This window comes from Pinus tabuliformis, chromosome Q (genome assembly GCF_031772625.1).
Source record: "Pinus tabuliformis cultivar Carrire ecotype Pingquan chromosome Q, CPIR1, whole genome shotgun sequence".
NCBI lineage: Eukaryota > Viridiplantae > Streptophyta > Pinopsida > Pinales > Pinaceae > Pinus > Pinus tabuliformis.
This window is the reverse complement of record NC_142296.1, coordinates 616,691,793-616,707,673: the sequence shown is the minus strand read 5'-3', so window position 1 is coordinate 616,707,673 and position 15,881 is coordinate 616,691,793.

Below are 15,881 nucleotides of genomic sequence, written 5' to 3'. Positions count from 1 at the left end.
AAATTTTAATGATGCTTTGATGCAACTTTGCTTTTTCAATTTTTAAGTGCCGAGAAAAAGCTAAACATGACTCTAGTCCCCTTCGATTTTTAATGAGCCTGAAGTGACAAGTGCTCAGATGGACCTTTTCTTTTAAAGAGTCGAAAAGGAATGAAAGTGACTGCTCTAGAGATCTAGATAGAGGGATTACCAAACCAATCGCAAAACTGCAAAATACACCTTGGTGATAAATTAAAGAGAAATTACCAAGGACTTATGTACGGCAGTCAATCTTCCCAAATGCTGTGTTCAGTGCATTGTGATGGATAAGGCGACAGACATGACTTCCTATGGATAAAGGATATAAGCCTATTGTGGTCTCCCAATATATACTCGACGGTACGGGGAGCACAAGTCCATTCTAGAACTTGTCTTATCGAAGAGGAGGAATCACCGAACCTTCGATGAAAACGATAGTTACTATATTTTACGACGCCGGAACACGTCTCTAGCCTAGACCTCTAGATGTGTTATGTTAGGTTCCAAAGAATTATTAAGTTCATTGAAATTTATTTTAGATTTGATCTTGTTTAAAATTTTTCCTTTCAATGGTTCACCGCGTGATGTAGATTTAAAATTCCTAAATATGTAGTCTACAATGATAAACAATCGTTGTTTATTTTGATCAATGAAAATCCTAGCTACTAAGGAAAGAAGATTACGATTCTTTCAAACAAAGAGCAAAGAGCACACACTAAATGCACTTTTCCTAAATCATTTTTCGCACACAGTCTAAATGCAAATGCAAATGCATGTATTTTTTTCATTCTCTTTAATGTGAAAATGCCAAAAAAGAAAACTAAATGTAGTAAAGATCTGAAATATTTTTACTCAAAGCAACATTTCGACAATTTCTTTTTCAAAATAGAAAGGAAGACTAAATGAAACTTTTCGATTTCGAATAGAAAATGCTTTCGACACTTCAAATATCAACAAATCAAATCAAATACATGACAAAAAATTCATTCGACTATCCAAGGAAGGAATACTCAATGACACTTCTCTTTTTGACACAAAACAACAGTTACGACACTTTTTGCACCAAAACAACAGTTCGATTTAAGCAAATTTTCGACAAAGGATCATAAATGATGGAAAAATACATAAAAACATTTACTAATCCTAATCAATGGAGGCTGATCTATCTTATGCAAGGAGGCTTCAGTAATGAGGTACTGTTCATAAGCAGCAAAAAAACTAAACAGAGCTGAAAACAAGGACAAAACCCCCAGATTTCAAGAAGGGAAATAGGTTCAGTCAGTCATCGCACCTGGGCTTCATAGAAACAAGGATGCATCACACTTTTTAGACTCGGGAGGAGAGATGCATACTGGCATACAACGACAGAGAATGCGATGGGCGAGGGAGTGCAACTGAGATGGGTTTTGGCTCAGATTTGCAGCTGATTTCCGTGAGTTAAGCTAAGCTATGATAGACAGTAAAAAGAAAAGTACAGAGGTATGATCTTGGGAGGTTACTGAGCTACCAAAATGGCATCTAGAATGTTTTTAAGTCAGATGTTCAGTTCATAAACTAAACTACAGATTGACTGAAGCAGCATTCATCTACTATGCAATTGTAGAGCAAAAGTAGTTCGAAGGCTATCTGCCTAAATTCAGGCTCCGTCTATAGTTTATAAAACAAACAAAAATAACCAACAGACATCTATTCAATCCCAAATGGAGTCTCCATTTTGTTTCCGAGAAAACTAGTGTCTTTTTGATCGACTAGCCCTCTAGGATTGGCAGCTATCCTAGAAACAAACAATTTAAAGCAATTTATGATTTCCTCTATTTATGATAGATAAGAGAGAGGCAAAGGAACCAACCTGGATCTTCCACTTAATTCCTTGCTTGATCTCTCTCCCCCTTGACAGAGCTTGCACGTCTTATCCTACTTATCCTGCTTAGTGAATACCTGTAGAGACAAAGTAACAAAACACCATCAAATTATCTTGATTTATTATATCATAAGCATTGCAGAATCAGAAATACAATGAACATACAATAGCATTCACAAATAACAACATTCACAGATACACAATTGTATGGAGGAAAACTCAAAGAACTTTATTAAAATAGAAGGGAGAATTACAACCTAGCTGTCTGATCCAGCATCATCCTCCCAGCATCAAAGCTCTCTTCACCTCATGAAAAGCAAGATCACCCAACAATACAAAGCTCTTTCTCAGATACAAACTATCAACAGTTCCTTACAAATTACAATATTCAAACCTCTAGATCTCTCAGATGAGGGATCCATTTATAGATGTATATAATGGTGTGAGTCATCTCTGGGTTTTTGATTAGTGTCATTCCAATTGTTTTTTTTTTGTTCCACTTGGAGATTTCTTGGATCTCTTACTCATCCCTGGGCGAATTCAGAGAAACAAGTTTCATAGGAGAAGTTTCCAGAAGATTCTATGAGAATCCACTTAGTAAACTGTCTTGGACATTTGTCCATTCTTGCTCATCGTAGCCCACAGAAGGCCTCTTTAGTATGCATCAAACCTAGCTAGTGTAGAAGTCAGTACACATCGCATCATGATTGTGGAGCTTTCAGTATGGTCCAATTCAGGCCAGTTCTGGATGGTTTTTCAGGTGGAACTTTTGGGGAATGATGTAATTAGATGACCATGATCTTTTAGGTTATGAAACAACACTTTTAGGGATTAAAGATCCCTATTTTATTCACATATAAGATTGGGATTGAAGTGCCCAAATATGTCTATAACAGCCCCACATGGATTCCCAACTTGAATAGATGTTCCTTCTTTGCAGGGAAAAAATGGAGTTGATCTGTGGAGATAATTTGCCTAATCAATTCTAAGGAAAATATTCTCATAGTCATGAAAATAGGTAGGTGGTAGGGGGAAGCTCACACCCATAAATTCTAATCTCTGTGTGGTTTTCAAACAAATACTAATCCCCTACCCTGGTGTCTTTGTTGAGCTGGAGGAGTTCTTTCCGTTGGGGGAGAAACCTGTGAGGAGACATACCATGAAGGATCCTATATGAAATGGCCATATAGGTGGAGATGAACTATGAATAGTTCTTAGAGTTTGGTATTTTTCTAACAATAATATCCCAATCCAAAACTTAGTTTATCCTCTTATCCTCAGGGAACAAGTTTAGGCTCAGAAATTCAAATTTCTCAACATGAGAGTACAAAAAAGATAAAACAATGAGTAGTATATGAAGTATGAAGTGGTGGAGAAGTGATGAATTTGGATTTTGATGGCTTCAGACAAGTAAGTTGGGATGTTAAGTACACATCCAGGTTGTAACATTTGCTTAAGGAATCCCAAGGTGGCTTTGTTGGATATATTGGCATCCTATTCTCTCGGCAGGTAAGTAATGATGGACAAGATAGGCCGGACATGCTCTACATAGAGGGTGATGGGGAAGATGTCAGCAACAAGCAAGTCTTCTAGCCTAAGAGCTAGGATCATTTGGAGGAAGGGTTGTCGCTTAGTGGCTGGGAGAGTAGAAAAATAATACATCAGGGTGGTGTTAGTGAACTATAGAAGGTCAAGGGGAGAAGGGTACATGAATGCTTTCTGAATTAGCTTTAGGGTTATTTCTAGGATTTTGACCTCTTGGGAAGAAACGAAGTAATTCTTCTTGTCGATATAGGCTACTGCCATCCAAGAGATAAACTCTGGGAAGTAATGCATAGAGGGTGAAATATGGTAGTACAACTCTAATTTCACCACTTAGAAAGAGTCTTCCCCCTAACATAATTATGAAATAGGTCAACTCGGAGTTCGGCCAGGTTATAGGAGTAGAATGGGTCTGTGATTTGGGTTTCCAGGTTCGTGAGGGGGTGAAGGACTAACGAAGGTTTGGGCTCATGGGTTTTTGGAGCCCTAGGGGTTGTTGAGGACTTTGAGGTTGTCATTTTCGGATTTAAAATATTAACCAGTGACAATTACGGAGTATGGGGGAGCAAGTTACCTGGTTGCCGTAGAGGAGGCCAAAAACGACACTAATATGGGATGTTGGGACAAAGGGGAGTCAAAATAATGTTCTTTGCAAGCTATAGGCAGGAGGAGTACCAGGAAGGAGCGACGGAATTTTAAAAATTATAATAGAGGAAGACATTTTATAAATAGTGGGGGTCAACAATTGAGTGATATCAAGATGACCTCATAGAGGGTGCACACATTTCACTATGGTATTTGATGATGGTAGGTGGAGTAGAGAACAAGAGCAGGGGGGAGAATATGGGTTACTGTTAAAAAATTTAAATCTTGACTTTTTTAGTGAATCATAGTGTCAGCAGGTGAAATATTCCAGCTGGCGTCATCCACACCCTGTTCCAGCGGTAAAACAGTGGGAGGACAAGCGTCCCCTCTGTTGCCCTGAAATTAATCTCTGTCTTTGGATGAAAAGTTGAATAGTTAACTCTAGAGGGGTAGAGAATTTTATTGTTTGAGGAAGTAGCCCCTCCGGGCTGCTTCTGAAAAGTAGCAAGGTAGAGATGAGTGGCAATCCACCTTGAAGCTACGCGATTTTTAACTGTGAATTTATTTTGAGGTCCCAACGTCTGATAACAGACTTTGTAGCCTATCATTTTATGTCATGTGTCACAGGAGAAAGGAGAGAGAAGGACGACTTTCAGGCCTCTGAAATCTCATATTTTGCCTTCGATTTTAAGTCTACCCCCTTGCATTCTAGTACTTAAGCTCTTCTTAGGTTCCCCTTTTCAAACATGAATTATAATTAGTTGAATTGAGGCTTCTGTGATCCATAATAGTTGAAAGAATAACTTCGGCGTAAATCACATGTAGACAAACATTTGTCGACGTGTTTCGAACCAACTAGTGTGGTTCATCGTCAGGACAAATGCAAAATAAGGCCTCTTAGCATGAATTGCAAAGAGAGGTAGAGTAGGTGACAACATTGGGCATACTAGATGTTAACACTTCTTGAAACCTATTAAGATATTCCTGTAATAATCAAAACCCAAAAGGGTTCCTCTTAACTTGAAGATAATTTAATGGAAAGTTCAAGGACTTGGTATCGATATTCACCTCAAACTGTTAGAAAGAAAAACCTTGATTTCTAGGACTAAAATGAAGTCAGAATAGGTATGCCATGATACCCTCTCCTAAACCTCTACTAGAGAAAATTTGAGGGTTTAGTTCAAAGAAACATATAGTATAATCTTAACAATCAATCAGAGCTTGAAGGGAAGAAAAGGGGTCTACCCTAATCCCTTTCCTTACTTGAGCCAAGACTCTAAAATAGGAAGTGGTTATCGAACCTCTCCTTTAAAATGAAAATCCTCATCGAAACAATATTGAGCATTCAATATCTAAGATAAGGTTTCCTTAAAAGCGACTGGTGAAGGGAGCCACCGAGCCTTACAAGCATCACTAAACAAATTAGTTGATAAAATTGTTAAAAGAATAATTGAGGAGAAGAGGAATAACAAATATGTGTAACAAACTATAAACAAAACCTTTACTTTGATGTTATACTTAACCATTGAGGACTTTTACCACTGAAAAACCACACAAGGCACATACCCATCTATCTAGGTGAAACAACCCAAAAATTTGGGTGTATTGACTGAAAAGATGAGAAAAGAATAGACTTGGAGAACTAAAAAGGTTAAAATCTAGTTTCAAAGCTCCATCGGCAAAAGCCAACCATGCAAAGGGAAAAGGGAATGTGAACAAAGCAATGGTGTAACCCTAAATACTGTTTGAAATATCATCATCGTTGAATTTCCTAGAATAATCCTTTCCATCCAACATTTGACAAAACACATTATCCTAGTTGAGCATTGTGTGGATGCAAATCCATGTAATCTTGAGTTACTTGAATGAGAGTATTGGTATAATATGCATATTGTAAATGTCAGGTCATGTGATTTAATATGCGCGCAATGTTAAAATGAAGATTAATAAAATATTTTGTTGTATGAGGGGGTGATAAAACCCTTAGCTAGGATGGGTTTTTAAACCATGTGTTCGACGCATACATGTATATAAGCGATTTAAGGTGATAAGGTGAGATGGTCACCTTAGGACCTTGAAACCTTAGGAAATATTTATTCAAAAACTAAAGTTTTACAGAGCATCTAGTAGAGGCATTACAACATCAAACAAGAAATCATGGCATAAATGTGACTATCTTACAAAGGCAAACAAAATACCTACAAATATTAACATTTCAAAGGCAAGTAGAAAATCTAGTAGAAAAATAAAAAAATATATATTATGTCATTTTTGTAAATTAAAGGTACATTACAGGTCACGACCTCCTATGTCTATGTCTGGGAATGGGTTCTACCCTAAACTGCATGGCCAACCCACCTCCTTAGCATCTATGCATGTGCTATCAAGGTATGGAGCTTAGCAAGAGATAATGCCAATGCAAAGGTTAAAAATCAAAATTCCAGGGTATGAGAAGTAGAGATATGGGATATGTGGTAAAATCCTGAAATGAGAAGTAGCAGGAGGATTGAATAGAAAGAAATGGTAGAGAGGTGGAATGCAAAGTATATGTCCTCAGACTAGAAAATATTTCAAACCATAGTCCACACACCACAGGCCATGAAGCCAAGATTTAACAAATATTGAACACCAACTGGAGTTGCAGCCAACAATTTTAAGACAAAAGGAGAGGTAAACAAAGCCAAGAGTCATAGACAGTACCCCAAAGAAAATGGCCTACACTAATTCAACCTTCAAAAGGTCCTGGCCTGAAGATGTTGCGGCTGCTACTATAGAAGGAAGATGCAACTTCAAATAAATCTGCATTATCTCATGCAAAAATCTGGTGACACAAACATTAATGTCTATTAGATTTCCTTCCCATTCTCTCCTAAAGTTACCAACTCACCAATACTCATTTCCCACTCTAGAATGTGAATAGAGACAAACCACCACAGTTCTACTTACTAGAGTAGATAGGCCAAATTCAAGAAAAATCATAAGGAAATCTTCAATAAAGAAAGCGAATTTCCATCCATAGCCCCCCTGTAATTGTAATGCCCTAGAGGAAATCCCACTTGTGGTGAGGGAGAGACTAAACTACAACATATAACCCACAGAGGGAGAACTTTGTGATCAGAGTTGAATTCGAAATAAAAGCTTGTCATATTCATAACTTGAATAAGGTGCATTCACATGCAAATGCATGTGGGGTGTTGGCCATGCCACCCCACTCTTAAATTTTATGCGAGATCATGGGGTGGTGGGCTATAAAATATTATTATTAATTATTCTTTACTCAAAGTTATATATTCATCATCATTTTATTTACATTTCATTGTTTTTTTAATACGATATATATATATATATATTCTCAAACTTGATAGAAACATTTCTCAAATATATAGGTTTTTAGCTAACTTCAATATAGACTTAATTTAATTAAATAAAAAATAATAATAATAAACCATCCTATATGCAACATCCACCAATACTCAAATAAAAAAAATGTTTGCACTATATTTACTTACATTTACTATGGTATAACTTGAATATGGCATAGCTTATATATATTACTTTCAACATGTATAAGTGCCACTAGCTTATGGTCAGGTTTCCTTCTTGACATGATTGTACTTCATTGATTTATTTCACCTTACCGCATGTGCAAATTTATTTATAACTTAATAGATTTATGTTGACATTATTAATAATAATTATGCCATAACTCATACGATTACTTTTAAACTTGATATCCAAATAACTAAGGTTCTTAGATGAGTTTTTTCCTTCCACGAGAGGTCTCTCGAAGGCTCCTCAGTTCCAGTTATCAAGAAAGAGGCGATGGTAAATTTGATGGGACATGCCCTAGGTGGCATACCTCATGTCGTCGGTCTCTAAACCTTGGATCTGACATTCCATGTTCTCTATGTGGAGGTTAGGGTAACGTCCTCCCATCCCATAGCCATAAAATTCAATCATTTCCATTTTGACGAGGTTTTAGGGAGGTTTTGCAACTTTCCGTAATCCCTATGTTCTATGAGGTTGTCAAGACTCCTCTTGCAACTATGCTACTCAACAGAGGTAAGTTATCTCTACTATCACTAATATCTTGAATTTATTTATTCCTTGTTCTTACTTGTTTCAATGAGAATTACTAATTCCATGGGTGACATTGTTTAAGTGTTTCTTTTATGGTTTCATGATTATAGGCTTCTCAGTGGAAGGATGGCCTCAGGCTTGTGATGGCTAAATAAAATCCATGGCTTAATATTTTTTAAAATAGCAATTTTATAATGTTTTCTAATTTTTTTAGAAGATTAACCAAGAATTTGTAGTACTTTATAACCTAGTGAAAAATTCACCAAGATTTAACAAAAAATATAATTTAGTGAAATATTCGCAAAAAATTTATAGATGTATTATATTACTGAAAAAATAGCATATACATTTTTCTATATGCCATGGAGATTCGCCCATTTATTATACATATAAATTTGGGGGGGTTCCTTAAATTATTCTTTGTTGGAAACAAATTCAATTTCTTTCTACCACGTGTCTCTCATTGTTTCTGCCATATAAGCAGTGCCCACCACCTGGTACTCCACATCATCATTGTCACATAACCTGAAACATCACCTTGGGATATTGGATGTCAGGTTGTTTTGGTGAACAATGTTGATTCTCCATGGTTTGATATGTTCTTAGCCCTTGGTAGTTAGTCCATTGACTCTTTTATACTAGGAGAAATGTCTAGGGGCTAACCATCTTAGCCTTCTCAACCTTCTTTTCCTTATTAGTTTTCTACTACTACCTTCTCATCTTATTCTTCTCACCTCCTTCTCTTGCTTGAATTGGTTCATCTAGTTGATCCCTCTCACCTTGAAATCAATGAAAACACTATCAACAATATCCTCGTTTATCACTGATCACAACCCCTAGAATTGGAACACAAAAACCGTTGGCATCCATATGCACTTTTATAATTTCATGCCAATCTAAGAGTGATTTTAGCTTGAACCAAGTAAGATATGCACCAAAATTTTTCATAGACATCAATGGTTGAGCTCCACACCAATAATCGATATTTCCTACATCTTTGAACCAATTATTGCCCCCCAACACTAAGCCAATCTCCAACTTCAACTAAGCAGTTAAGCATTGCATCAATATTTTGAACCAATTTCATTACCAATGTCTAAATGTATTTCCTCTTCTCTTTTTCATTCTGTTGTTTTACTTAAATTATAAGTCACATATATTTATTTATTTTGCAGGTATAACATTGCATATTCCATATGATAAATATACATATAATTTCAATATTATAAACATCTATCATGTCACTTGTGGGAATCAAACTCGAATGGGGAGGATCTCATTCCTTCCTCCCAACCAGCGAGGATAACCCCAATTGACAAAGATTTAGGGTTTGTATTGTTTATTTTAAATATTTATAACCCCTACATTAACATAATCCATTTTTTGGAATATTTGGATTCTATAGTTGTGTTGGTGGATCCCTTCACATTGATGGGAGGTGATCTTAATTTCATTTTCTCTCTCAAAGAATTGTTGGGATCCCATCCTTGAAAGGACCCGTAGCATATGTTCTTCTCCTCTTTCTTGGAAAATCATTGTGTCGCTTATATTGAACTGATAAAGTTAGTTCCTACCTAGGGGAACTCTCAATCATTAAGGGATGATGTCTAAAAAATGTTGGATCATCTTCTAGTGTGTAAAGAGCTAAAGAACTGTGGGTTCCATTTAAAGTCCAATGTGTCTATTAGGGGCCTTTTTTATCATAAATCTATCCTCTTCTATTATTTTACAAGGGGTGGATGTACCCTTTAAATTCAATCAAGCTTGTCATGATGATGAAGACAACATATCCCTTGTTTCTAATTTATGGAAATACTTATATCTCCTTTCTCATCTTCCTCTTATATGTGCCAATTTGCAGAAATTTTATCCATTATTAAAAGAGCGTCTAAGTCTTGGTCAAAATTTTCTTATATAAAGGCCCATGCTAAGTTTAAATGAAGTGGAAGAAAAAATTGAAGTCTTATACAAGGATTTTGATGCTCATCCCATAAGTCCGTCAAAGGTATTTTAGTTAAAGGCTCTTGAGGAAGCATATCGCTCCTTGCTAAAAGGGGAAAAGGAACATTAGAGACTGAATACTAGAATCGTTTGCCAGAAAGTTGGGGACAACAATTCCAAATTCTTCCATTAATATGCAAATTATAGGAAAATTTATAACATTATTTGGAATAGTAAGTTTGAATATAGAAAATTGGTAAGCTCCTTTTTTAGTAAGGCTAAGGAGGGGGATCACATTTTCCACTATCTGTTTCAGGAGTCAAATGATTTTCCTATTCAAGGAATCATGCAACCGATTTCTAAATTCCCTTGGATTATGAATTTCTCCATGTCTAAAGGGGTTTCAAATTTCGAAGTTTTAGATGCTATGAGGTTTATGCAGAATGGAGAGAGTCTCGCTCCTAATGGCTCTTTTATTGAACTCTTTTTGGATTCTACGATTTGTTGAAAGATGATCCCTTAAAGGTTTTTAGGGAATTATAGGAGATAGGAAAATTATTGGCCTCTTTTAACTTTTATATATCTAAACCCTAAAAAGTTGTATGGTACTATTTTTGGGGATTTAAGACCTATAATGTCCTACAATGTAATATAAAAAATCATCTCTAAAACCATTGCCAAAATATTAAAGCCTATCCTTAGTGGCTTCATTTCAAAAGATAAATTTATCTTTCTTCAAAATAAGAATATCCATGATGTAATAACACTGACTCAAGAAGCTTTTCATTCAATGAAGGAGTTGAATCATTGTCCAATTATTATGAAGCTTGATTTATCAAAGTCTTATGATAGGAATAATTGGAATTTACTACACTCAGTCCTTCTTCAAATAGATATGGTTGTTGGTTGCCATAATTGTCTTCTTTTAACCCTACCTTTACCCTAGATTATGTTACCTTAACTCCTATTTTACAATTGAATTAAGCCTTTTACAAATGGTTCTTGGTTCCTTTTTATGATTTTCTTATATATGAATTACATAGGATTATTAATGATTAAAGAGGTTGAAGAGGCTTGTATTTCCTTGTAACTTATCTATTTTACATTTCCTTAAGGTGTGATGAATAATTGTCATTAATTGGAGTCAAAGTTGGTTGGTGCAGGATCCAATATTCTTGTACTCACCACAGTTCCTGCACTAGATGGACAACCAACCAATTCACTACAAATTTCCTCCAAAAATATCACAACTATTAATAGGAATGGCATGCACCTATCGTTGGGGATTTGTTCCACTTCCTATTTCAAGCTTGGAGCATTACGGATATGCTAAAGATGGGGGTCAGTCATCATTTGTTGCGTTTTCCTGTTAAGTCTTCCATTGTGGTTAAGAGTCGAATACTCATGTATAAATTAGGGTTCTGAGATAGGTTCTGTTAGTGATACTGTGAAGAAACTTTGCTACTCTTTTGTTGTAATTTTGAGATATTGTATCGCCCTAACCCTTTGGGGATAGATCAATGGTTTTATAATGTATATTTGCAAATATATTTGAATAAATAAGGAGCTAATGCCAGTTTCATTTATTAATTGTTCCTGTTATTGATATTCATAATGATACCCTCATTTGTTTGAGTTCAAATTTTTCATAAAAGGGAAACGAGCTAGTTGGCTAGGGCCCAGCCAACCCATCTCATCATGGTGTGCTTAGATACAAGAATGTTTGTTTAGCAGAGTGATTTATTTATGTTTAATCTTGTAGGTTTGATGAAACTCTTGCGGGTGAATTTTCTTTACGCTTGATCTCAGGTCTGAGTATTTGTGTGTGTTAACTAGGTTTTTATTTTAGTTCCAGTATTTCATTCTTTTATGAAGCATCGTACTATGTCATTTCTTTTCTGAGAGGGTTGCTTGAATCATTTTTGGAAGTTAGTAGGGATTGCAAGTTCTAATGATTTAAGTTTTGTCTGAAAGTTTATTTCCTTTTATAGTGAAGTGTACCCTCGTTGGAATATGATGTTGTAATTGTGTGATGGTTTGTGTGTGTATAAACTTAAAGCTATAACAATATCCTTTAAATGACTGTGAATCAATCACTATTAAGTATAGGAATCATTAATGTCATATTTTTCTAAATTTAAAGGCTTAATATGATTAGACTAACTTCATTCTTATGCAGATTATATGTCGCATTGTGAAATAGATTCAGAAAGGGTTTGAGTTTGATATTTTAAAATAGTGATTTTGTATTACAACACAAGTGTTTTTCATGTCTTTAATTGTGACAATTTCCTTAAACCTTTGTAGTTTTCCTTTTTACTGAAAGTTCGCATTCGATTTTGGATCCTTTGCATTGATGTTCAAGTTAAGGTTTTCTCTCTTCATTTGTTAATTTCTTGTTTACTAGTTATAGCGCATCGATTTATGAATGAATGATTATCGAATATGAATTTTTCTTAGTACAAGAACAAAGCATTCTAGTATAATAACAAAGCATTCCAGTACAGGAATAAAGTGTTCTAGTACAGGAACAAAGTATTCTGGTGCAAGAATGAATTCATTCTAGTACATGAATGAAACTATTCTAGTACACGAATGAAATATTTTGGTACAGGATGCAGATTTAAGAATACAATAGAACATCATTCCTTTTTGTTGTCTAAGCATTGGAATTCGACCATAGGGACATAATTGTGTTCTTTGATGTCTTTCTGAGTGTGACTGCAAGGCATGCTTTATTTTTTCTATCAAAGTCTTTGGCAAGTATTTTTCTTGAGTGAATCCAATACCTAGAGTGGCATGGTGTCATTTTGCTGAAAGGTTTTCTTTGTGATTTATTTCTTGTTGGTTCTTCATAATTTAGTTAGTGGATCAGAAGTAGGATTTGCAGACGTTAAGCCCAAAATATTTGGCATTTTTAGTTCTACGTCTCAAAGATCATGTAGCCCCGGTTTAACAAATTAAGTGTTGAAGGAGTTCAATTAAATTGTAATTCTAGCACCCAACCTTTTGGCACCATTGTCGGGGAGGCATCAAAAGAAATATGGTACAAATTTTGATTTTTCTACAATAGGGGTAAGTCTTCTTTTATTTTTTCCAATGCAGTGTGCTTCTATTGTTGAAGGAAATTTATTTGAATTAATTTGTGTGTTGTTTTTTTCTCTTTACTGTAGCATTTGATTGAGTTTTTTTAGCAATTGTTTTTTCAGTTTTGTTATTTTTGGTTGATTTACTTTAAAATGTATGACTAATAGAGGTAGGGGTCTGAAGCCCAATAAGGTTTGAAGAAACAGTGATAAATTGGAAAAAAAATTCTCACGTTGGGCCTTCTATTGTAGGCAGAAAGTCCAAGCAAACAAAAATCCACCATGTAGGTACTATTCATCTGGACTCTAGAAATAGTAGTTTAGGAGTTTCACAACTGGCGGGAGGAAAGAAGAAGACTATTGGGACCCAAAAGATCAGTTTGAACCAACTTCAACTTTCATATTTTGTTGGGAGTGGTCTGAATGGAGGAGGAAAAATGGCAGATCATGAGGACCATGATGAGGGGACTGGTGAGAACCAGCCAATGGAGGAACAATCCACCTTTGGGTTCCTAGTTGTGGATTTGGATGCAATAGTTCAAATGAAGAATATTCCACCATCTCTTCTTCCCCATTACCATGGTAAGGTACATAAGATCCATATTCTTTCTAATTTGAATTCAATATACTATGTAGGAGTTATGATTATTCTTCAGATGCCCAAAAGCTAAAACTATTTCCTGCAACTCTCAAGGATTCAACTTTACGTTGGTTCATGGGACTAGGAGGAAATACTATAGCTTCTTGGGAACAGATGAAGAGAGTATTTTTAACTAAATATTAGGAATATTGCAAAATGAGAGAGATGCAGGATGAGATTTTCACTATTGCACAAGGTGAAGATGAGACCTTGGAAGATTACTTAGAAAGATTTTTATATATCCTTCAAAGGTCAAAACATAAATTTGATCTAAGTACTATTAGAACCTTGGTTTTGCAAGGACTTACTGATGATGATAGAAATAATTTGAACTTGCTAAGACAAGGGGATATTTCTCAAAAGACTTTTGATCATATTTGTGACTTGTGCAGGAAGTTCTCACGTAATCAATCTAGATCTGATAGAGGAATCCAAAGTAATTCTAGGAATAATAGATTTGGATACACGGATGCTATGATTATTGGTTTGGAAAATAAAATGGACAATAGGAAAACTGAAATTATGAATACTATTAGAAAATAAATAGATTCTTAAAGTTTTAGAAAAAATTAGTAGAAGAGCAAGAGACATTGTCCATTTATTGTCTGAAATGTAGAAAAAAACATGTTTTATGCGAATGTCCTGCAAATGTTAAGAGTGCTAATAATTATGTGATATGTATAGGAAAACACCCTACCGAAGAATTCCCTTCTATATTGAGATTGAAAGCAATATTTGAAGGAGAGCATGAGGAGCCTGAGCCATTGTATGCTATGGAAGCACATAAGTCATGGCCTCAGGTAGGTACAGTTATGATTCCTGAACATGCACCATATATTTCTAGTTATAAATCACCAAAATATTGCTATTAGAATGTAAAATACTCTCAACCTTGGCAGCAAGGACATCATTTTCAGTATGGAAAATCACCTCCTCCTTGGCAACAAGGATGGATGGAACCGCCAAACTTTCAATATTCCTATCCTACACCAACATAGTCATATCCCACTACTTATGCACCTTATCCCATGGCACAACCTACATTACCAGCAACCTTACCTCAACAGACTTAGGCTATGCCATCATTACCATTACCACCACCCTTTCGACCACCTCAACTGCCTGCACAACTAGTACCAAACCCAAATAACAAAGTGGTGCAAATGATCCATTCTATTGGACCACTTCCTTTCCTTGTTTATCAAACCATGCCAGTTGGGGTTAATGACCTTCAACTGAGATCGGGAAGGGTAGTAAATCTAGAAAATAAAAAACAAAAACAACCTATGGTGATCATCGAGGAGAAAAGTGAGGAGGAAAATCCTAATCATTTAAAGGAATATGTCACCATTCAACCCATTCCCACACACTCAAAGCCCTTACCTTCTTCTTCAAGCCAACCTCCCTTTCCAGAGAGGTTGGTTATGGAGAAAGATGACCCCACTCCTGAGTCTAACCTGGCTTCCAAGATTAGGAATCTTTGTATAAAGGTCCCTTTGCTTCAGGCTATTAAATAGATCCCCATATGTACTAAAATTGTTAAGGAACTCTGTCTTAAAAAGCTAGGAAAGAAAAGAGTAGAGCCTCACACTATCCAGTTTGTTGGAAGAGCAACTGAGTTAATGATAGGATGTGTTCAAATGGAAAAATATATCGATCCTGGAAACCCGGTTTTTTCTTTTCAAATAGGTGATGTCCTTGTCCCTAATGTATTGATATACCTAGGAACAACCATCAATGTTATGACTAGGAAGACCATGGAACAACTTCGGTTGGTTCGCATCTATCCTACCGCTAATGTACTTGAACTTGTTGACCGAGCTAAAAGCAAGCCGAATGGTGTGTTGGATGTTGAAAATAGCAACAAGAAATTCTAAAAATAGAATTGCTAAAAATAGCACTACTATAAATAGCAATTCAGCCAGTGTTGATCTTAGAAACAATGGATGGAAAAAAGGAAGTGCTAAAAATAACATTCTATAAATAGAATTTCGGGATACCTTCCTATTTTAGTTAATCCCTATACTAAAATAGTGAAGTAAAATTCGAATTTGATCTTAGCAGCAGTTTGTAAAATAATTAATTAATTCATCTTGAGTTAATTAGTTAAGGAAAATCAAACTTGAAG